Below are 26412 nucleotides of genomic sequence, written 5' to 3'. Positions count from 1 at the left end.
AAAGTACAAATACGTGTCTGCAAGATGGCATTGTGTTATTTTTTTGTGTGTGCAATACTTCTTTGGCATCCCTTTGTACCATAAATGCATTACATTCTATAATGAGGTTGAATGTTTTTTCATGTATGTCTACATTGTGTATATCTGATATGACTTACAGCTACTTTGTCCTCACAAGCTCGTAATCTTCTTACAATATTTTGCTAAAGTGTGTATAAAGGTACAAAAAATGTAATCCCATGTGAAACTGCAGTATCTGATATATCCAGTATATCACTTCCCAAAAACAGCACAAAGAAATTACAAATTTTCAACTTTTATTCCAGTATAGAACAATCAGTTTAGTGCTTTCATCTTTTTGATTCAAGACTTCATCAGAACTAAAACCTAAATGATAAAAATCACTTTAAATACAGCTATACAATTAATTCCTAACCGATAAGACAACTGATATAATCACCTAATTACATCCAATTAATTAGCCACAGATACTCTTAATTTAGTATATATTTGAGAATTCTAATATATATATATATATATATATATATATATATATATATATATATATATATATATATACATATATATATGAAAAAACTCTCATATCATATAAAATCATATTAAAACACATCAAATACGTTAATTCTGAGGATGTAAAATTGGTGTCCAGTTATGAGTATAATCCTCTCTAATAATTATTTAAGTTTTGAAGGGCAATATTTTAAACAAAGTAAAGGTGCGATCATGGGGCAGCATGTGCCCCATGTTTTGCTAATTTTGTCATGGCACGTTGGGCCCACTGTGTTTATTCCTGGTGCCAGTTTGTGGTTTGTGGTGTGAATAAAGGTAATCTCTAAAAGTATGTATAAAAATATCAAGGTAATAAAGTTAGTAAATGTACATGTAATCTTGCCAGTACGCTTATTTTCTCCTGCACACCCTCTATAAGTGTACTCCCTATTATCAAGCATAATAAACAAGTAATTAAATGTGCTAATGAGTGACACTTGTGAGGCATTACCTAGCCAAAACACTGAATACTTGCTCTTATACTGCTCAGGCATAATGTAGGTCCTAATAACATGTTTTCCTGCCCAGTACTTTAAGCAGGCTGAGTAATTCAGGAATGATAATAAACTGACACATGATTTACATATTCAACATGCTTAGAGAGGTTAATCTACATGACATAAGAAGAACCTGAGGCTATGGACATTCCTTTGTGCTGGGGAAGGCTGCTTAGATTTTAAAGTGATGCCAAAAAAAACTACTCTTACTGACTGTTAGAACTGTTGCATTTACATTACATTTTGGAGAACTCACTATTTCTGTTGAGGTATGTTATGCTCTCTACAACTACTGCTTATAGATTTATTTTACTGTTTTTGTAAAGTTCTGTTTGCAATGAAGGGATAATAGTTGCTACTGTAGTGCTCCTTTACTTCTGTTTCATGGGACTCTGGCAACATTTTCTAAGGATTTGTCACATGTCAAACTTGAGAAGTTTATGTAGGTTAAAGTGACATTAAGAAATTATTCACAGCTAATACTGTTCATTATTACTGACATCATTTTTTCCATTCTGTAGTTGTGTTATAGTTATTTGGAGGTATGGTGGATTGTACAGGTATTGCTTTGATCTTCTTATTCAGATATATAATTAACAGTTTTAAATAGTGATGCCTGCTCAATGATTTTTCCTGCCCAGTATCAGATCAGCTTGTAACCACAGATCCCCTGCTGTATTATGTCTGACATATTTCTTTTTTACTTCACTAAAGGGAAATGGCACCTAATCCAGCAAACACACTATCAGTCCCAAATAAACCTGTACTCTGAGATGCTGATAATGAGGTAATTGTCATGGCTTTCCATCTCCATAGGGCATGGATCATAAATCCACACTCAGCTGACAAGCCCTTACATGATGTGTCTGGCAAGAGGTAGCTAAGGATATGAATGCTGTGGGTGCCCATGACCATAACTACAAGTCTATCAAACATAGGACCACTTATGTGATAAAGAATGCTTTAAATAGAGCCAAGGCTGTGGCATGGGAATGAAGAGCTGTTAAGAGTGGCCTTCTACTGCACCCGACTCACTGAGATGGAGGAGTTCCTGTTGACTGTAAGGGATTCAGGCAGGTCAGAAGAGTTGTCCAGTCCCATGATGGATGTGGGGCAGAGGTAGAAGACAGCCACTAGGTGTCCACTAGTGATACTCCAGGTATGTATTAAATTATATATATATATATATATATATATATATATATATATATATATATACATATATATATATATATATATATATATATATATATATATATATATATATATATAAACAGTACTGTAGAGTTATGATAACTTTTATGTAAGTGGTCATCTTCTGTTTAATGCTTATCATACTTCTATTAATTGCAATTTTGTGTGTCTAAGTAAATCTGGTATGGGCATAGACTATGTGTCTTCATAATATATATATATATATATATATATATATATATATATATATATATATATATATATATATATATATATATATATATATATATATATATATATATATATATATATAGATATATATATATATATATATATACAGATATAGACATATACCAAAACCCAGACTGTTAAGAGGTCTGGTATACAAGGCATCTTCTGACGCATTACTGATGGATTTACTGCACGTCAGCAAGTCAAATGGCATAAAAATACTCAGTCTAGGGATCTAAACCTCTTCTGCAGCATCAATGAAATAGTTTAAAATGTTGGGTGTATCTCACAGCAGATACCCCTGCTGTAGAACAGACCCTCTATCCACATAAATTCAAGTGTAACCGAGATGTATAGTTGGGAAACAGAATATTTACCTCATGACTTCTCAATGTGTTACTAATGTACAGAGGCAGCTCCTATGTGGTTTAGCCCATTCATGGGTCCCCTCAAGTTATCTATAGTATGATTCCAGTTATTCTCATTAGGGGTAATATACAATTATCAACAATGGGATGGATAAAGCCAATCTACAACCAAATGGGATAGGTTATTTCATGCACAAAAAAAGAAATTGACTGGGCTTAAAATGGCCTGCAAGGGCAGCTAGCCTAGTTCATACATATGAACCTATATGTGTATATATATATATATATATATATATATATATATATATATATATATAAACCTTAATAAAAAGCTTAGTTGTATTTGCATCTATTGTTGCTTTATTCTGGTTTAGGTAGCATATTCTGATAATTTCTTTCTATTTCTTCTATTTTTATGTTTTTTTGGTGTACTCAGAGGTGAGGCTGGCACCAGCACTGTGGCACTCTTACCACCTGATGTTAGAGGATTATTAGCTTCTGATGATGATGAACAGGTGCAGCCTGGGGTTGTAGATGGAATATCTGACAGGGAGGATGTGGCTCCTGCATTCCCTCCTTAAAGTTTGAACATGATCAGTATTTCTATGGATATGCTTAACAGGGAACCATCAGAGACTGGACAGGTTGAGGGGGACATGGTTGATCAAGGTAGTGTTGAGAATACAAGTCCTTAAAAGATGACTATAGTGTACTGGTTATGACATCTGTCTTACAGTATATACAGAAGGTTCTGTTTTCAATTCCCAGTGGAGGTGATATGGATTTTCTGTTTTTTTATATTTGTTTTTTAAGTTTTATTGTGTATCCTTCTATAATACTTGCAACACTTTGATTAACATATTATGGTGGGGTAGGAAATGAATACATTTATAAATATGCTTGTTTCTAATTTTATTTTATGGTTTATTAGTAGTAATATATTTTATATATGTCCATTTAATTTTTAAATATTTTATTTATAATAATTTATTGTTGTATACTTAATTATTTTAAGTAATTAAAGCTAATTTTATGTTTGTTAGATTTTAGTAGCTAATCGTATAATATGTAATATTTTTGAACTCTCTCTCTTTAAATCTGGAGAAGAGGAAACACTGTGGCTTCAACAGAGGTTATTTAAGGGCTAAGTTGTGTGTAGTCTGGAAGGTACCAGGACAAAAGCTCTAGTATCTCACTTTAATGATACTTTTTTATTGTTTTTAAGTGTGAGTTTGTTAATAAGTCTTTTAAAGGAACTTTTATCTGTGCTGGACATGCTGCTGCTTTTCTGCTGGTTGTTCACCATTTTGTTGGATTATTGGTTTGTCTTTTGTGCCTCTGGCTGGTTTTAGAGGTTGCAGGTGTGCCATATGTAGGAGTCATGGAAATTGCCAGGGTTACCTGCACACAGATTATAGATTATATCTAGTGCATTACAGATCATCTGACAGTTACTAGAGTTATAGCCTTTTTGGTTTATATACCTCATTCCCTGTTCATTAGGTGGGGCTTATATTTCAATATGTGAGTGTGAAGTCTATGACTCCCAGAACCACTGGAAAATGTGCTACAGCATAGAAATTTTGCATGGTGGTAGCTCTTTCTTTTGGGGTATGTGGAAACTAGATATACTCCCCTGCATTTTGCATCACTGCATTGAGAAACTGGTGGAATATTCTTGAGGTTGAAGCCTGTGACACCCCACTGTCCACTATGGATCTCTAAAAAGTCCCTGCAGCTAGTATATTTAATGCTGCACATTCTATGGTTTCCACTGAGATGGATTCTCCACGATTCCCATGGGACCTCAGGTGAGGTCAGCACATATTTACTATTTCCTCTATGGCATCCGTGTCCACAGTGGTCTATTAGTTCTATCTCATGAAGTCCATGATAGGTCAAACGTGGTCTAATCAATGTATATCTCCTAGGCCAAGTTCTGGCGGCAGCAGCAGCATCCTGTTTTAGATCTTATTACATATACAGATTTATGATGGCAGCAGCAACCCCTAATATTTCAAAGTGTCTCTATGGTTGTATTCCAGAAAATTTTAGAATTCAGGACTAAAGGAAACACTGTGTGTTGGCACCCATTTTATACATTCCTCAATTCCTCCACCATGATTGTTTACTTCATTAGTATGCGATTTGTGTCTTTATTCACTCATTAGCATATTCATCTGCAAACTCTTTTTTTTCAAGCAGGAACAATGAGCAGAGCTGTTTGCTGAATTAACCACTCATTCATCAATACTCGATGTGTGCACAGGCTTGGCATGTCATGTAGGCATTCATAAATCCCTGTCTAAGAGTTTCTTAAAAAGCCTCAACTGTGTATTACAAAAGGGCAAAACAAGGTGATGCTTTAAAATATTTGATAACACCAGCCCACAAACCAAAATTACATTTCCTTTGTGATTTGCTGTGTTTATTTCTAGACAAGAAAATTAGAAAGTCTCAGCTGGCCCTTATTATTTACAAAAAAAAAAAAAGCATGGTCGAACCTGTATCATGACCTGCCTTACATTCTGTGAATACAAAAATGCATGCTAACACAAAACCCATTTTCTAGCAACTTTCTGTTTATAAAAGCAATATTTAAAATTTGTCCCTGTTTCTGGGCTTTTGTCCCTGTTTCTGGGCTTTTGTCCCTGTTTCTGGGCTTTTGCCCCCCCCCCCATTATGTTTGACTTTGCCCAATTTTCTTGCACTAAGATGTTGAGGAGTATGAGAAGTAATGGGTGTAATAAAGTGCCTTTACACTTTAAAAAATATATCCTTTATTCTTCTAGACAATGCTGTTAAAGATTAGATTGTAATTTAGCTTGTTAGGTAATTAGTTAATACTCTATGAAACTGAACAAGGCGTGCTGTTTTTGCACTTCATGCATGAGACATTTTAACCTTACTTGAACTAGCACTGAAATATAGAAGTATAACATTTCCATGTCCTCCTACTCAAATATGATACTCTAAACTCCAGTAACTTTCATCATTGTGGACTACTATTTAAGCTGCGAGAGATCATTTTACTATTGATGAATCTATGTTTTTCACTCTGAAAATGATCTGTTCTGTATTCTAGGAAGAAAAAAATAGCTTTAAACTACTACTACTTTCAGTTGATTGAAATGATTGAGTTAGTTCTGAGGCTGCCATTGATTGCTTTAGCAATCGATTGCAGCTGTCTTTTAAGACTTTTAAGCAATATACAAATCTCTAAAACACATAAAACCCTAAGCACACTGTTATTTCTTGCTTCTTAATCAAGACCTGTTAATTACTGCACTTTAGTGCAGTGCTTTTGATCTGCAGTATATAATAATGTGAAACAATGGGAGCTTTTACTAGCATAGATTTCTGTCTGAATGTAAGATTATTTCTTCAATTGCTCATTACTACAGAATGCTGTTTCTATGGATTATCTTCACAATGATGGTAAAATAAGGCAAGTTAGAGAGATTGTAATGTGCACACAAGATAATACAGGCTATCTTGCATCTGTGTTTCATAAGCTTCTGTAATGGGCTTAGAGACTATAATCTGCATCTTGCTTGTTGTCAGTTTTCAGACTGATATCTAGGCACATGATTGGCATCTGCTTGTTGTACCCTTTATTTGTCAGTGGTCCTTTAAATACTAACACCACAGTCAAGACATAACGTTTCCATCACCTCATCTTACTACCTATTTGCCTCAGTTTAGATCATGAACTGTGAACTTGGGTTATGCTCTGACGCTGCATTCATCTCTGTTTTGTTTAGTCCCATGACCAGTTCAGCACTTTATTCTTGCCTCTTAGACACAACAACAACAACAGAAACTTCAACTGGTGGAGTGCTAGGCAAGTGAAAGGGTGGGGCAAGACAATTTAATTGACGAGACTCTAGCAAATGAAAATGACTCTTAGAATGACACATGTCAACTTGGTGCATGGAGAAAGGGACAAAGGTTTTGCAGGAGTTTCAGAAGTACTGCATATGTGATACCTCTTTTAGTTATTCACTTAGCACTGGTTCTGGAACCAAACATTTCTAGCAGGGGTCAGCTATCTCTTGCTTTGGCTATTCCCCCTGGTGTAGTCATAAGTCCTGGCTGGGTGCTATACAGATGGAGGTTGTGCCAACAGATAAGAATCACCTGACTGTAACTCCAAGTTACAGACAAAAAAAACTCTTGTTGTTTGCACATATGCCAGAGAGCTAAAAAAAAGATCCTTTGTCCAGTAATTGAGCATCTGACTCAAGAAAAGCAGTACACATTCCATTCTGGCCATGTTTCAGAGAACAGGAGTGTTACCTGATACAGTACCATGTACTTCAGCTTTACTGGGACTCTTCAATATGTATATGAGGAATGAGGAAGATACCTGGTGGAATGTGACTGGGAGGAATAGCATGCCTGATGTGCATTTGAATAGTGAGTTCTTATTGGGCTTCTGTGATGGTAATAAATTGTCCATAACAAATACAATCAGTGAATACAAAGCTGTTTGGAAATGTTCTTGGCAAAAAAAAAAAAAAAAACAACTTGGCTGACTGACTTTTTTAGACAGACATAAGACCTTATGCTCAGAATACTTGGGAGAGCAAACATGCTGAGCTGTTAACTGAGTATCACTTAATAATGAGTTGGATAGACAGGCTTGCAAAGCCCAAAAAGCTAATATAGGCATGCTTAGAATGTCTATCAGATACGTCTTCTAGGATGAGCTCATTTTCTACCTCTGTAAGAGGTTCTTCCAACTACTATACAAATCAGGCATATAGAACCATAATCAACTATGTTCAAGACCTCAGCAGTTACTAGCTGTGAAGGGCTGTGGCCAGAAGAAGGTCAGTGCTTGTCATTATGGTAATCCTAGCCCCACTTATAGGTTCATAGGTTCATAGGTAGGTACTGGGCTATCTGCCCGAAGGCATATATTAGCCCAGCTACGTTGTGCGGTATTCACCGCCCCTTTGGTTAGTTCCCTAGGCCCTTGATCTAGCAGCTAGTACCCTTGGCCCTTATCCAGTAGAGCTGTTGGTATGATCCCTGGTGTCAACTTTCTGTTACCTCATGGACACCAGTAACGGGAAGCCATTGATTTAAAGATGGAAGCCTTTGATGCAATACTGCTGGACAAGCCATCTGCAGTTCCAGCAATAAATAACATTCTACACAACTATGTTCCCAGCTGGTCATTACAATTCAGTGACCAAAAACTCCTGTCTTTCGACTCACCTATCAAATCTGCACTCATACTATGTTACTAAGGCCTGGAACTCTTTACCTGTATCCATCAGGTCAATACCTGCCATCCCATCTTTCAAAATCATTCTAAAAGATTTTATTGTCAAAAGTTGTTTCTGTTCTTGGTCAACACCAGAATAAACTATATCCCTAAATGTGAGCAAATATATACTCATATCTTACACCTCCTTACTGCCCTTCTTCACTCGCTTCCTTACTTCTCTCAATTTCTCTCCCCTGGCTTTTTAAATGGTTACATGTTAAAAGATTGAACGGTTGAAATATTGAACTGCATATGGTTGAGACCATATGCTCGATATTTCAAAAGATCGATCTTGTAACATTGCAATAAAAAAAAATTAAAAAAAAATGAAGTAGAACACTGTAATGCAGGGGGGAAAGCCCCCCTGCACCCCTCACATCCCCCTACTTAAATATACCAACTCCGAGATCACACTACACAGAGAATACAGTGCAGAACGGGAAGTTTTCCTATTCCCTGCTGTAGCGTGATCTCGGAGTTGGTATATTTAAGTAGGGGGGTGCAGGGGGCTTTCCCCCCTGCATTACAGTCTTCTGCTTAATTTCTTTTTTTTTTTTTTTTTATTGCCATGTTACAAGATTGATCTTTTGAAATATCGAGTATATGGTCTCGACCATATGCAGTTCGATATTTCAACCGTTCGATCTTTTAACATGTAACCTTTTAAACATACCATAGGCTTGCTTTTCTCTCACTTTGTATTGCATTTCCTGTTTATATTATATGAAATTACCATTAATTTCTGTATAAACTGGCTAAAATTTCTCTAAATACTAAATCATTGTCATATAAGTTGTTTTTATTCTAAGCCAATGTTTTCATATTATGTCTAATTTGGCATAATTATTTAAACTGTAGTTGCTTTTCATATTATTTTTAAAGACTGTAAAATTATTGTTCTTAAAATGTTTTGTAATACTTTAGAGTTTTTAGTCCCCAGGCCTCAAGTGAAAATGGGCTCCTACCTAGTCTGACTTTCCTGGTATTCAAATGTCAATAAATAAATAAAACAAATGAGAAAGTGGAAGCTGCTGTTTATGGATATGTATAGCAGGATACAAGCAGTGAAAATGTTTTTAGTCCCTTTAGTTTTATACACAGCTCAGGTATAGTTTTATCAATTGGAGGAGAAGTCATGGACAATAATTAATAAAGAGTTGAAGGATTTTGTCTGGGAGAGGAAAAGGGTAAGGGTCAAGTGGGATAAACTGATCCTTCCAACGGGATATTATAGAGCTACACAGCTAAGGCTTTTATATACATATATATATATATATATATATATATATATATATATATATATATATATATGTGTGTGTGTGTGTGTGTGTGTAAAACACAAACAGACGCCTATAATTCAAAGTGGAAAGTGATGATGATGATGATGATGATGATGATGATGAAGTAGGGGGGAAGTCAAGAAATAAGGAGAGGGTGAGATTTTTGGTGAAGATCCTTAAAGAGAATAAGAATAACCACACAGAATATTATATTCATAAACTAGCAGAAAGTATTCTAAGAACTAAGCCAACAAGAGAATGGAGAAGGAGATTTTTACTGATAGGGATGACTGCAATTAAGGGTACAGGGAATAGGCAAGAGGGGGCTGGAATTTACTGGAGAAAACTGGTAAAGGAAGCAAGGTACTAGGAGCAAATATCTAGAGAGGGAAAGGTGATAGAATGGGAAGAAGCCAAGAAGACATTTGCACTGCAGGCTAGGGACCGCCTTCCCTGCCAAGGATTGATATATGAGAATGGGCAAAAAGAAAAGGATAGGGGGGATCCTAAGAGAAAGACCTGCTCTGGTAGAGTATTTAAATGAATTTAGAATAGAAGCTGCTGATAAAGAAGGCTTATTAGTATGGCATATAGAATACTGTACATTAACTATAGGAATCAATCAGAGTAGGTTAGAAAATATTGGGAAGAGAGACTGGATAAACAATTCACAAGGAAACAATGGGAGGACATATGTATGGCTCCTAAAGATGCAACAAAGTCTAGAAGATTTAATATTTTGCTTAGAAGGGTTTGCACAGATATTTTTATACCTCAAGCAGACTTCAGAGAAGTTTTCTTCAGGTTAATGGCAAATGGCAGAGGTGTGATGGAGAAGAAAGATGTAACCGGAAACTCATGTTTTGGGAGTGTAATGAGTTGGAAGATTCACCAATTCTCTGTTAAAATTATTGGGTGAACAAATGTGTGTAACTAAGGAAATGATTCTTCTGAGCTGAGATACAGGATTTGAATTGCCTAGACATAGTTTGGCCTTTAAAGTAAGTTCAATTCTGGTGGCTGCCAAAAAAAAAAAAAAACAATTTCTAGAAAATGGAAATCAAAGTCTAAGCCAACTGTATTACAGATAAAATAATTGAAAGTGCGATCTTTAGACTAGGGTAGGAGCAAAATTCATAGAAAAATGGAAATTGTGGGAACAATACATGCAGAATAATGTTTTGGAGGAGGAGTGAGTTTTAAGGGAAGGCAGGGATTGATCAATCAATGTAGTGTTGAACTGATAAATATAAAAAAGAATATATGTGATGTATAATGTATAATGTTTGCAAGTGGGAATATGTCTTAAGTGATAATTCAATTAAGGTGTTAAAAACAAACAAACAAACAAATAAAGATTGGAGAACCACTACCAGCAACTGTGGACAATCTTAGGATACTTGATAAGCAATTTGAAGAACACCTCATGTTGGAGGGGATATCCCTACTTTCAGAAGACATTGCCAAATGAATCTGGTGGAATGGGTTGGATTTTGGTAGCTGAAGTTATTGCGGCAATTAAACAGTTGTAAGATGGCAAGGCTTCAAGAGTTGATGAAATATACTAAATATGCTGGATGTGCTGGATGTCATTGTGAACTCAGATCAAATATGGCATTTCAGTTTCTGTGAAAGGCAGGAGCACTGCTTGATAATGTGATGAGAGTCCCCATTTTCAAAAATCAGGATAGGAGAGTATGTTCCAAATATATATATGAATTATACTCCTGAGCCTCCTAGGGAGAACCTATGTCAGACAGCTAAAAAGGATCATTTGTCCAGTAGCTGATGATCTGATTTAAGAAGAGCAGTGAGCAGTGCACATTCCATTCAGACATTGGAAAATGGATCAACTCTTTGTCCTTGTTTGACCATTAGATATATGATGAGAGTTCCTGGTGTGGCCTGTGGTCTGTGGACTTGGAGAATGCACATGACTGCATAACCTGGAATTTCTTGTGGAAGGTACTACAATGTTCCAAGGAACCATAGCAACTACAGTATACCATTTGGTCCTTGGCAATTGTGCCTGCATTCTGGGCATTAAGTCAAATATATTCAAGGGTATAGGAGTCCTCTAAGGATGTGTTTTCTTTCACCTCTTCTTCACAATTTGTATGGATAGGATATCAACACATGACTGGGGTTTTCATGGTTTCCAAACTGGTGATGTAAGTGTTACATCTATGCTGTTGTTCTCTTTCTGGACTGTGCCTATGTGTTCTCCTTCTGGACTGTTTCTGTGATCTCCAGCATGCAATGGGGTGATTCACATGGATTGGAGTAGTTCTCTGCTAAGTGCGAAGAAAGTAGGCTGAAAAGTTAGCATCTGGTTTACTTTGCAGATGAAGTGAGAGCAGCTACCCAAAGTACTGGTCTCTGTTAGTGAAGGGGAGTAGGTACCCCAAGGGAAAGAGTTTCAGTATCTTGGGGTCTTATCCATGACTGAGGGCAGAGGAAACTGAGACTGACCAGTGAATGAGTGAAACAGCAGCAGTACTACAGGTATTGTACAAGACTATGGTGGTGACGACAGAGCTGAGTCACAGCATGGAGCTCTCAGTTTCCCAGATAATCTGGGCTCCACTCCTCATCTGTTGTTATAGGTTTTGGATAGCGATTCAAGGGACAGCAACATGAAAGGAAGGAAGTAAAGAAAATCAGGTTAATTCACAAAGTTACTAGGTTCACTGTCTGTGGTAATCTTAGAGAATGTCAGAGTAGAACAACTGTTCCTCTTGGTTGAAAGGAGTTAATTGCGGTGGTTTGGGCATCTAATGAAGATGCCTCTTTGGTGACTGCCTAAGAATGCATCCCAGAAGAAGATCCTGTGGCAGAATTAGAACATGCTAGAGAAATTATACTTTTCAGTTTGCATATGAATGTCATGGGATTTTGCATTTTGAGTTAAGAACTGCCGTTGAAGGTAGGAAAGTCCGGTATGCTCTACTAGAAATGATTGCTACTACTGTGACTTCCACCAAGAAAATGGTTTCAAAAATTGGTGAATGCACATCAACACTAACTAATACTCTGTGAATTCAGTCTGTATGCATTCTGTATTAAACTTTCTGCATTACTTGTTATGCCTCATGAGACTAAGTGGACAGATTTAACACTGTCCATATATGCTTTGAAATGAAACAGTCTATGCATACAGCAAGTGTGAATGTCCAAAGAAATAGTCTGATCAACCTTTGCAGCTGTGACTGATTTTTTTTTCTTTCTGCTTTTGCCCTAATGTTTGGTGATCATCAAACCTCCCCTGGTTAGACTCTACCCATTCATTCCCTCTATATTAATAAATTACCTCTGTATAGTACAAAAGTGGGAGCTGTCATATAAGCAGCCATGAGAGTTAATTGTTCCCTCACTGGCATCCTGGCAGTAAGAGAGTTTGTATTACCTAACCTCATCCCATGGGCAGCGGATGTGCTACACACATCATCGCAGAGACACTCAGCGCCTTCCACTTGTGTGTGCTTGCTGCAGTATACTCACTAATGAAGGCTACCACAAGGCAGTGACTTAATGAGCCAAAAGCCCATGCCCAGAATGTGGCTGTATCTGTCCTGCTCCACCATGTCTCCACACACAAACACACACACACACACACACACACACACACACACACACACACACACACACACACACACACACACACCACACACCACACACCAACACCACACATACACACACACATGAGCACAGCAGCCTCCCTTGCCAGCTTCATCAAGCACCTGAGCCACTCACCAAACTCAGCTCATTTTGGCTGAAATCAGAACATTATAACTCTATGTCTCCAGAGCTGGTTATATCTGATTATTTTTGTAATGGTCTAGCCTTGTTTTTGTGCTCTTAAATTTTCCAACTAATTGATCCTTGAAAAGTAATTCTTAACTATTACCGTTTTCCAGTATACAATTACTTATAAGATCGTGACTAAGCACTTCAGTAAGTTTCTGCCTTTCTTTCTAATAAGCTCTGACAAACTTAAGCAACTGCCCCCTGCACCACCTTAGTGATGTGTGCTAACCCTAACTCTATTATTTTTATACTATAGAATAAACAGGTTATCTGCCATTATTTACTTGTTTTATTTTATTTGATACATATTGTATTACTTCAGTTCAGTGATTTTCCTCTGAAAACTGCATCCACTGCTCCTAACCTTTGTTCTCAGGCCTTCTCTTAATTTGCAGTCTTGCAGGTGTCTAGCATGGCCTAATTGTCACATTATCTAGCATTCCATTGCAAGTACACAAATCTTTCACTTGAGAAAGAAGCATTCTGTAGCATTCCTTTAAGAACTATTATTTCTGCACATTTCATGCTTAGCCAGAAAGATTATCTTTTCCTTGTGCTGAACTGTCTTTTCCTAAAATATATGCATAAATAAAACACAGGTCTGAAACTGTATTTTAGGCCTAATCTACCTAATGACTAACAGCTATTTTTAAGTCACAGAACAAAATAGATTCCAAGACAAGTGACAGGATCCAATTCTTCTTTGAAAATAAGTGTTTAATGTATAAAAATATAAAAACAGGTTGAGCACTTTCTTCTACTGATCGTAGATTTCATCAGAACACTCAGCAAATTATTTTACTCCCTTATATACTGATATTTCCCGCCTTAAACATCCAATTATTCACTTATTCAATAAAATACTAAATCAAGGTAGGTAGCTGTTTGTTAAAGGAATATTACTTGTGTAAAATCTCTGTATCAAATACATATAAAATACATCTCATGAATGTGTTACGATAAACAATACCTAAAACTTGATACATATACAATGTCTTATTCAAATACACATTATATATTATCTGACTACCTATAATAAAATAATCAATATCTATTTCCAATTTATTACTTAGGTATACGTAACCAACTAAATTTCCTGCAATCATAAAAATTTTTTTTACCAGGGATATATAATGCATAACTCTTGTCCAGCAACTGCATATAAGATTGCTTAGTCCACACTTTGTTAACTGAAGTATATATTGTTATTTAATTTTTGGTTTTTAAACCCTGATAAGCGGTTTTGTGGGAATTTGTTCATTGATACCTGGAGCACTGGCTGCATTTAATCTTATCTGCCATTTTTCTTTCTCTCCTAGTATGGCCTTGATATTCCCTCCCCTGGGATCACTATTCACCACTTCCAGTATGGCAAACTTGAATGAGTCGCATTCAGTACTTTCATCTAAATGCCTAAACAACGCATTATTTCTGTCTTTCTTTTTAATACAATAGAGATGATCATAAATTCTGTTTTGCAACCTTCTGTCAGTTTTCGCCATGTAATAACTGGGACATGTTGTACATTTTCCCAAATATATGACATGCTGTGTCTGACAATTACCCCTTCTGAAATGTACCCTACTCATGATGTTATTCTCAAGACATAACTGTTTGTCTTCCAGGATGTAGGAACATTGGTTACAATGTCCGCACCTTTTAGTTCCTTCTGAATTCTTTTTGACAGTTTTCTTCCTATTACATGTCCTAGCCTCTGTCATTCTTTTAATATTCATCCCTGTTTTATACACAAAAGAGGGTTTTTCTCCAATTCTGCCACACATTGTATCGTCACTAGTTAATATGTTCCAATTTTTTTCTATAATGTTCCTAATTTCTCCAGAATATGGACTGAATTCTAGAATATAGGCCCTTTGGTATCCATCATCACTTCTGTTCTTATCAGTAATAGTCTGGATGTTATTTTCACTACCCAAGAGTGGGGTATACTTTCTCCCCCTTTCACTTATCACATATTCAGTGATGTCCTTAATTAAATTTACAGGATATCCTCTCTCTCTGAATAATTCACCTATGAATCTGATTTCTTTAATCACATCTTCTTTACTGGTAGTCATTCTAGCTGCCCCTATGCATTGCCCCTTCAAGATGCTTTTCTTCTGTGCATATGGATGGTTACTGGAATATTCTAAATATGAATTACAAAAAGTTTCTTTCCTGTAAATTCTCGATTGAAAAGTATGTCCATCATTGCAGATGTATGTATCCAGATAGTTAATTCCCATTCTACTGATATTATGTGTGAATTTTAAATATGGCCTACTACAATTGATATATTCAATAAATTGTGTGACTGATTCTTCAGTCCCTTTCCATAATATGAACATATCGTCCACAAATTTCATGTAACATACTATATTTTCTTTCCAAGATGTCTGTAAGATAAATTCTCCTTCCCAATCAAGTAACACAAAGTTAGCGTATATGGGGGCACAAGCTGCCCCCATAGCTACTCCTAAGGTTTGTTTATAATATTCCCCATCGAAGTAGATGTAATTGCTATCTAGGACTATATTGATAAATTCTGTTATGAGTTCAATTCTATCCCACTCTAGTTGTGAATACTTATTAACACTATTCATAAATCTAGTAACGCCATCTGTTCTTGGTATACAGGAGAATAGATCTTTTATATCAATTGTTACAAATATCATATTATCATCCCATAATTCTTGTTTGAATCTCCCCAAAAAATCCCAAGAATCTTTTATTAGATGTGGAACATTTTTGTAAATATGCTTCAACCATTGATCTATTACTTTTCCAAAGGGAAAAGTTTTAACCTACTTCCAGAAATAATGGGTCTGAAAGGAGGGTCGTTTACGCTCTTATGTATCTTGGGTATCCCAACTATGGTTGCTAATACAGGATTATCTATTTTCAAAAATCCATAAAGATCCATATCTATCTGCTCATCTAATAGGTATTCCTCCAAATACAGGTCTATTCTTCCATGTGCAATGTTTATTTGATTCACGGATGAAGTCTCATATTGTTCAGAGTTGAGTATGTCAAATATTTTCTGATTATATTCCTCCATATCATACCACACTATTCCCCCACCCTTGTCCGGGGTCATAATCCGGATATTATTAGTATCACAAAGTTGGCTGAGAGCCTTATCTTCTTCTATACTCCAGTTGTTGTGAACCTTGACCTTATGTGTCTTGTTATACATATCATATATTTTTTTGGTTACTACCTTTTCAAATGTAGTTAAAGTATTGTGCATCGGGGGTGTAAAGTTACTTCTTTTCTTTAAATTGTTATTGGTCATTCCCCCATATGTGCTATTCTGAAAAAATACACCCAGGTTCAATTTCCTCATATATAGCTTGAATTCAACCAATGTGTCGACCACATTGAATCTTCTCCTGGTTGTAAATTTCATACCTTTGGAAAATACCTTGAAATGTTCCAAACACACTGGATGTTGTGTATAATTATAAATTTTGAAATCTCCCAGACTGTGGATAACCCCATCAATTTTTATATGTTCCTGTACCCTACCTGTTTGGGTTATTTCACATATTGCCTGTTGCTCTGATAATATTGTCTCCCCCTGTCTCTCCATGTTCCCTGTTTGTAATTCCATCTCCCCTTGTCCCCCTGTCCTTAAAAAATCATTATGGTGTTGCATTTCTCCTTCTTGTTCCATTCTATTAACACCTTGTTTATGGTCCCATACATTCTTACCATATTCAAATTTGTTATTATAAACTGTACTCCATTTATAGGCTGCATTATTCTCATGTTGTCTTAAATCTCTTAAATATTTTTTACATTTCCTATCAAAATTTTTTTTACAATTGGATTCAGCATAGTGAAATTGTTTATAATGTAAATTTTCCCATTGTGGATATAATAAGTCATTGGTTATAGAGATGTTCAATTCATCAACTTCCTTCAATAATGTGCTAAGTTTACTATCATTACAAGATATTATAAATTCCATAAACTGTTTACCAAAACTGTCAAACAACTTATTACAAGTCTGTATATTTGTATCACTTAATTCAATGCCCAAGGGTTGCTTGAAAAAATGCAAACCCATGGGAATAATATTGCTGTCTATACATTTTTTCAGATATTGATTGTCCATCTGCAAAGCATTGATAACATTGAGTTTCTTACCAAAACTGTATATATTGTCTTTCAGAGATCCTGGTTTGTCATTATTTCCTTCTATAAATTTGTCTCTGTTATCACTTAAGTTTTGAAAATCATATGGCATTTGCAAAAATTTATCTAAATTGTAATGATTACTACTGAAATTATGATTACCATTGTCCAGATACTTGTATCGACCATAGTCCCTGCTGTCTTGATGTACAGCCGTATTCAAACCCACATGCACAGAGTATGTCCTCGTGGGTTGTTGGCATTTGGGTTTGGCCCCAGAAAATCAATATGCATCCTCCGAAACGTCGCCATTACCTGTTGAGTTGATAAACAGTTTATCTTTAAATTTGGTGGCTTCGTTCCCATAAGAAGCTCCATTTTCTTTGTTGACTCCATTCTCCATGCCTCACTGTCCATTAGGTATGTCTACACTACTCCTACTTCCGGTTTCAGAATGTGGTGATGCATTTCCATGAGGCGCATTCATATGCAATGTAGTAGGCGGTGTCATCAGTTCAATTAAACGGGTAAACTCTCCTTTCAGTATTACCAGCTCAGAATGGAATTTATGAACTTCTTCTCTCCGCACTGGCGAAAACATAGAGGGTAATTCATCAATGGAATCCATGGCACAACGACTGTATCCCAAAGGTAGTTCAAGGAATCCCAACAATCTCCCAAAGTCACAGAACAAAATAGATTCCAAGACAAGTGACAGGATCCAATTCTTCTTTGAAAATACGTGTTTAATGTACAAAAATAGGTTGAGCACTTTCTTCTACTGATCGTAGATTTCATCAGAACACTCAGCAAATGATTTTACTCCCTTATATACTGATATTTCCCACCTTAAACATCAAATTATTCACTTATTCAATAAAATACTAAATCAAGGTAGCTGTTTGTTAAAAGAATATTACTTGTGTAAAATCTCTGTATCAAATACATATAAAATACATCTCATGAATGTGCTACGATAAACAATACCTAAAACATGATACATATACAATGTCTTATTCAAATACACATTATATATTATCTGACTACCTATAATAAAATAATCAATATGTATTTCCTTACTTAGGTATACGTAACCAACTAAATTTCCTGCAATCATAAAAAAAAATTTTACCAGAGATATATAATGCATAACTCTTGTCCAGCAACTGTATATAAGATTGCTTAGTCCACACTTTGTTAACTGAAGTATATATTGTTATTTAATTTTTGGTTTTTAAACCCTGATAAGCGGTTTTGTGGGAATTTGTTCATTGATACCTGGAGCACTGGCTGCATTTAATCTTATCTGCCATTTTTCTTTCTCTCCTAGTATGGCCTTGATATTCCCTCCCCTGGGATCACTATTCACCACTTCCAGTATGGCAAACTTGAATGAGTCACATTCAGTACTTTCATCTAAATGCCTAAACAACGCATTATTTCTGTCTTTCTTTTTAATACAATAGAGATGATCATAAATTCTGTTTTGCAACCTTCTGTCAGTTTTCGCCACGTAATAACTGGGACATGTTGTACATTTTCCCAAATATATGACATGCTGTGTCTGACCCCTTCAGAAATGTACTCTACTCATGATGTTATTCTCAAGACATAACTGTTTGTCTTCCAGGATGTAGGAACATTGGTTACAATGTCCGCACCTTTTAGTTCCTTCTGAATTCTTTTTGACAGTTTTCTTCCTATTACATGTCCTAGCCTCTGTCATTCTTTTAATATTCATCCCTGTTTTATAAACAAAAGAGGGTTTTTCTCCAATTCTGCCACACATTGTATCGTCACTAGTTAATATGTTCCAATTTTTTTCTATAATGTTCCTAATTTCTCCAGAATATGGACTGAATTCTAGAATATAGGCCCTTTGGTATCCATCATCACTTCTGTTCTTATCAGTAATAGTCTGGATGTTATTTTCACTACCCAAGAGTGGGGTATACTTTCTCCCCCTTTCACTTATCACATATTCAGTGATGTCCTTAATTAAATTTACAGGATATCCTCTCTCTCTGAATAATTCACCTATGAATCTGATTTCTTTAATCACATCTTCTTTACTGGTAGTCATTCTAGCTGCCCCTATCCATTGCCCCTTCAAGATGCTTTTCTTCTGCGCATATGGATGGTTACTGGAATATTCTAAATATGAATTACAAAAAGTTTCTTTCCTGTAAATTCTCGACTGAAAAGTATGTCCATCATTGCAGATGTATGTATCCAGATAGTTAATTCCCATTCTACTGATATTATGTGTGAATTTTAAATATGGCCTACTACAATTGATATACTCAATAAATTGTGTGACTGATTCTTCAGTCCCTTTCCATAATATGAACATATCGTCCAAAAACTTCACGTAACATACTATATTTTCTTTCCAAGATGTCTGCAAGATAAATTCTCCTTCCCAATCAAGTAACACAAAGTTAGCGTATATGGGGGCACAAGCTGCCCCCATAGCTACTCCTAAGGTTTGTTTATAATATTCCCCATCGAAGTAGATGTAATTGCTATCTAGGACTATATTGATAAATTCTGTTATGAGTTCAATTCTATCCCACTCTAGTTGTGAATACTTATTAACACTATTCATAAATCTAGTAACGCCATCTGTTCTTGGTATACAGGAGAATAGATCTTTTATATCAATTGTTACAAATATCATATTATCATCCCATAATTCTTGTTTGAATCTCCCCAAAAAATCCCAAGAATCTTTTATTAGATGTGGAACATTTTTGTAAATATGCTTCAACAATTGATCTATTACTTTTCCAAAGGGAAAAGTTTTACTCCTACTTCCAGGTTTGTTTATAATATTCCCCATCGAAGTAGATGTAATTGTTATCTAGGACTATATTTACAGGATATCCTCTATCTTGGAAAGAAAATATAGTATGTTACGTGAGGCTTTTGGACGATAAGGAAATGCTGCATTAGTGAAATTGGAGTACAAATGACTAATTAACAACTAGGAGTCTACAGTGGGCCATTGACAACAGTTAACAAGGCTGCAAGAAGCTACCTGCAGAACAGGGAAGAGGAGGGGCTGTACTGCAAAGAAAACAGCAAAGTGTCAAAGCAGAACAAAGGCGATATGCAGTATATCAGCTACAAGACACATTTCACCATGACTGGGTAGGGAAAGTACAAAACAAGAAAGACGGCAGGTGGATGCATGCCTGATAATGGGAAGGGATCCAGGTCTAAAAGTGAATTAAAGGGCAACAGATTAATCAAGGCAGGCAAGTAGATCTTCACAGTAAAGGACCCACACTTGCAGTACTCATTGCAAAACCCATAATTAAGACATGCAGCAGCTGGAATAGTTCATACACATCCACTTACATCAGCAGCATCCATAGCACAATACTATAAAGTGTGAAAGCACCTCACACACATTTGTGTATTCCCATACACTCTGCACCAGTGGTGTATACAGGCGGGGAACTTTTATTATGTACATGTTAGGGGCTGCCATAGCTTTGATCCACCAACAGGTGTTGGAGACTGAAGGTGGTGTGGTGGTGTGGAGGATGATGCACATGACCACCGCAGGCACCAGAGGAGGAGGAGAGTGTTCAGACCCAGGGTAACCAGCCAGGGGCTACATGATCTGGAGATAATAGAGCGTTACAGGGTGGACAGGGACACCCTACAGCAACTTGTGGAGCTGTGCTGGCCACGCCTCAGAGCCAGAACAGACAGAGGGGAACCCATCCCAGTGGATACGAAGGTATGTGTAAGCCTGAGAATACTAGCTACAGGTAACTTTCAAAGACCAACTGGGGATATCATAGGTATCTCACAGGCATCAGCATCCAGGGTACTACACCAGTTCCCGGATGCCATGTTACCACATGCCAATGAGCAGATATACTTCCCTCGAATGCAGGAGGAGTTGGCCAGCAATATACGTCTCTTCCACCATGTGGCAGAATACCCGGAGGTACTGGGTGTAATAGACTGCATGCACATACACATCAAGTCACCACACAGTGAGCAGAGTAGACGCTACATAAACCGCAAGGGATACCCCTCCATCAACTGCCAGGTCATGTGCAATGCCCAGGACATTATCATGGATGTGTGCTGGCAGCCCTGGAAGCTATCATGACTCCCACATCTGGCATGCCTCACAGCTGTATCAGTTATTTGCCAGGGGTGACATCCGAAATGGCCACCTGGTGGGAGATGCTGGCTATGCACTGGAACTATGGATGATGACTCCCATCAGAAATGCACACACCCATGCAGGAATGCCATAATGAGGCACATGCACAAACCAGAATCATCACAGAGTGTGTGTTTGGGATGCTGAAATTACGGTTCCATTGCTTGGACATATCTGATGGAGCCTTGCAGTACTCTCCAGGTGCATGTGCCCACATCTTCATAGTGTGTGCCATGCTACACAATATGGTCCTGCGGAAACAGCTGCAGCAGGGACAGAATGGTGAAGGCCCTCACAACCCACCACCATTGCCAAGGGGCCCACAGGCACAGAGGTACTCAGACCACGAACACCCTGAGCCAGCCCCAGTAGGCAGACGGAGGCATGCCCAGTATGCCCATGCCTTGGCAAAGAGAGAACATATAGCACACATACTGACAGTGTAGGCACCTAGGGACTGACACCTTTCTCCACCTGCACACACAGTAAAAATGGATGGCACACACACAAGACTACCTGCAAATTGTCATGTATAGTCAGTCTACTGTGTGCATCCAACATAGGCAGCCCTCAACTATTGCACACACAACAGCCATTGGCACACAGTAAGTCAACACCTGAACAGTAAATTAAGCTATCAGCATATGCAGATACTGTATGTATAGATTCATAGGTAGGTACTTGGCCAACTGCCAGAGGACATTTATAAGGCCAGCCAAAATGTGTCAGCTTTTGCCACCCCATTGATTCATTAACCATCCCTGTGTGGAGCAGAGCCAATGGCGGGATCCCTGGGGTGCATCTACTGTTCTTCATCCACCCTTCAATGTTTCTCTTGCAGAGTGTTAGTGAGGGGCTCTGCATAATGTGGTTAAGGTTGTTGTTCCAAAGTATGGGGAGTGTCTGTGACAGGAAGCTGTCTCTCCAGCATCTTCCGGTTATTGTTGTGGCAAGGTCAGCTCACTACAGTGTGTGGCTCACTGTGACATGGATTCCCATAGGTGGAGCATATCCATCAAGCCTGAGTTCGACATGGCTGTGTTGGCCAGCAGAGATCATCTCTGGGTAAACGAGATGCCACTGAGTAAAGCAGGAGTTTATTCAGTCCGACTGCATAGGCCATATGTTGGAGGCCAGTATTCCCCTTGCTGAGGTACATTCATGGACCCCCCAGCTGTTGGACATGTCCTCTGAGGTACATTCCACATGGGTTATTATACCTTATGATGGGACTGATGAGTGATGAGTAAAGGGGGCACTATAACCCCAGTATGTCTAGATGGGAATCCTTTAGTAGTCAGATGGCCTACATAGAAAGATGTCCTAACTATTGTGGAGATATGATTGTCACAGGGGAGATCACGATCTATCTTAGTCCCCAGATACCCCATTACCTCGTCTGTATTAAAGTGGCTGCCACTCATGTGTTAATATGTGGGTGCCAATTCCACAATGGAATGACCATGCAGTTAGTGGCACTTGGCTCGAGGCCATGTCGTTGGTACCCTGTGACGTTCTCTGTGAGGCCCCTTGAGGGATGTCTGTGTCAGCTGGACTATCAATCATGGCTCCCAGTTTGCAGTCATTGCCAATCATAGGGCTCCCAGGACTGAGTCCTGTGGGACACCAGTCATGACTCTTCAAGAATTGGACCTGGAGACCGCTAGTCATACCATGTGGGTTCTGTGTGTAAGCCTGTTGGCAACCCAACCTGTGATGTATGGGTGAATGTACAGACTGGTGTGTTTATCAATAATACCTGAGTGGGGCATGGTGTCAAAGGCCTTGGTGAGGTCCAGGTAGTATGTGTGAACCACCTCCCCTGTCATCTAATGTCTTGGTGACTGTATATAAGACATCAAACATGTTCAATAGGCATGTACTGCACTCAACCAAACTCACCTGGGTTGGGTCACATGTTCAAAGGTTACCAATGTCATTGTTAATGAGTGCCATGAGGATGCAAGCCAGACCATTGCAGACCAGGCTAGTCAGGCTTATGGGGTGGTAGTTACCATGGTCAGTTGTGATTTCACCGTGATGGAGTGGAATAACCGTTGCCACACGCCATTGTATGGGCATGTAGCCTGTGGAGAGGCTGACGTAGAAATGCTTAATTAGGTGGGGGGCAGGTTGTCTTGTACAGTTTGCAAGATGCAGTCTGTGTCAACATCTGCCTCCACTGACACTGTGTTCTGCTGTTAGAGAGGGCCATTTCCACCTGTGTGTCACTGATGGTTGGGATACTGTACCTTTCGGGAAGTGTTGTGGGCTCTTTAGGGGTGAAGTATGCACAGAATGTATCTACAAGGATGTTGGCGATATCAGTAGGGTCAGCATATTTTGTGCTATATTTCACTGGCACAGTGCAAATCTCTTTGTCACCACATAGATCTTGACATAGTCAAAGAAGGCTTTGTGGTTATCTTTCGAATCCTTGCGTATTTTCCCACTGATGCTAGCCTTGGATGATGTCATAAGGGACCTACATATCATACTAATAGTGGTCACGGATGTCTGCCCTTCGTGGGATTTGCTGTGTGTCTGGAAAACTGTCCTACGTCTGTAGTATAGCCTGTTTATTGCAGAGGTCCACCAGACTGGTGTCCTTGTCCAGGAGGAGTGAGTCTTGGTTTACCAGCGATGGCACGATCCATACATCCATGTAGGTGCTTATAGACTGCATTTGTAAATCTGTCTGTATCTTGAGCAGTGTTTCCCCTTAGCGTGGGGGGTTAGTGTGGGGGCTGTGAAACCCCCCATCCCTGTCACTAGTAGTGTAAATTTAGCTCTAGGAAAGGTATACACTGTGGTATCCATGGGTGGAGGAGATGCTAGGGTGTGGAAACAGTGAATAATTCATGGTCAGATCTAACCAGTGACCGGTTAACCTCCACTGTGGTGCACCTGTTGCCCATGTTGGTGATGATCACATCTAGTAGTTTCCACCCCATGTTAGGGAGGTTACCACCTGATACAGGGTATATGAGGTGATACATTCCAGGAAGCTCTGGTCCTGGAAGTGAGTACCGGAGTACGTTTCCCAGTTAATGGTATGGTAGTTGACATCGACCAATGCCAGGGTGTGCATTAGGACTGTTGTGTTCTCCACTGTCTCCAGGTAGGTGGAGTGGAGGTCCTGGGTCATGGAGGGTGATCCATAGCAGGCCACATTCCACATTGCAGTTGTGGCTGATGTTAGCTGAACATGGATGATCACAGAGGTATCATGCTGCCCCACTAACCTGGAGGTGTAGGTATCCCTGATGAATATGGATACAGCCCCTCCATGTCTGTCAGTCCATGTTCTGTGGCTGAAATGTGTGGTATGGGTTGTAGTCTGGTAGTGCTGGTGTGCTCTCAGGAGCCTTAAGACAGATTTCAGTTAATGCACAGATATTGATGTTGTCCATCTTGAGGAGTGCTGTGAGTGCATGCATGTTGTGATCACAACCCCTGGTGTTGAGTAGCATAAACCTCATTGAATCTGCTATTGTGCTGTTTACGGAGCTGGTATTTACCTTCAAGACTCTCCTAAATAAGGCACCATGGGGGCGCCAATAGCCTTGGCCAGTATTCCAAAGCATAAGGCTGACACATAGGCCGGTATGGTATCACTGCATGCATGTTCCCCATCTGCACTTGTTTTTCATCTCCCCTGTAGGTAATCTAGTGGTAAGCAATAGAAAGCCTTAAACTTATACAAGTCTTCTAGCTTCCAAGATAGGCTTTTGGAGTGACTAAGTATCAGTGTTCTGTATGTTCTTGCTGTACTCAACTGTTTCCTGACTACATAGTGAGTTCATACTGTATATTGTGATCTGAAGGTCTGTTTATTCACATATTATGGCAGTGATGGCCTGCCCATTAGAGGTTCACAGATAGCCTACTATCTATCTGCCCAAGGGCAGTTAGAAGCATAGCAACAGTGTGTTGGCCTTCCCCTCACCAATGATGAAGTAACTGAGCTTCTGTCAAGTATAGCCAATGAAGCAATTCCAGGCAGAGTTCCTGGAAGCTGTTGAAGACTGGGGTTGTGGAGGATGATAGTGGCACTTAGAGATCTAAAGAGGGCATGTTAATGTGACAATTCAACACCATTAAATTCCTCCAACAGGTCTCGCAGCTATCAAACTGGACAGGCTCCCCCACCCCCTGGCTGTATGGTTCTGGGACACATGATCCCAGGGGTGTATAGACTGTTACCCATTCACACAACAAGGTTTCCCTTGAAGTGTGTCAGTGAGGGGTTATGCCTAATGTAGTTAGGAATGTAATGTATTGTCTCACAGTACATTTGTTATATGTTGCTATGTCAAGAGTACGTGAAGCTCAATGAGTTTGGGGGCTCCCGCCCTTTGCTTAGCCTAGCTTACACATAGAAATCATCTAAATAGGAAATAGGCGGAAGCAACGTTAATGTCAACAGTGTAATGGTTACAGCATCTGCATAGTATCTGAGCATTCGAGGTTATAATCCCGATAAAGGCAGGGATGTTTATCATGTGCAAAAGTATACCTTAACCACAGCTTGCATATATAGGTAGTAATTGTCTGTATAATAAACATTCAAATCACCTATATAAACCCATGTGTGCAGGAGAGTACAGTCAACAAAGAATGTAGTGTCATGTCAGCACATAGTGAGATGTTACGTCACTGACAGGTATATATCCGAAGTAGTTAGCGGATGTGTCCATGTTTGCGCACACAGGTTATATGTTAAAACGTTTGTTTAATTGTGTTTCACTGCTGCTATAATGTCACACAAACACTTTTAAACATGCTTACAACTGCTTAAATTAGCCTTACTCTGCAGTAAAAAACATTCGTAAAGCATCGAACCCTGGACCAT

This window comes from Protopterus annectens, chromosome 2.part2 (assembly GCF_019279795.1).
Source record: "Protopterus annectens isolate FY-2018-M chromosome 2.part2, PAN1.0, whole genome shotgun sequence".
Taxonomy (NCBI): domain Eukaryota; kingdom Metazoa; phylum Chordata; order Ceratodontiformes; family Protopteridae; genus Protopterus; species Protopterus annectens.
This window is presented reverse-complemented; position numbering follows the sequence as displayed.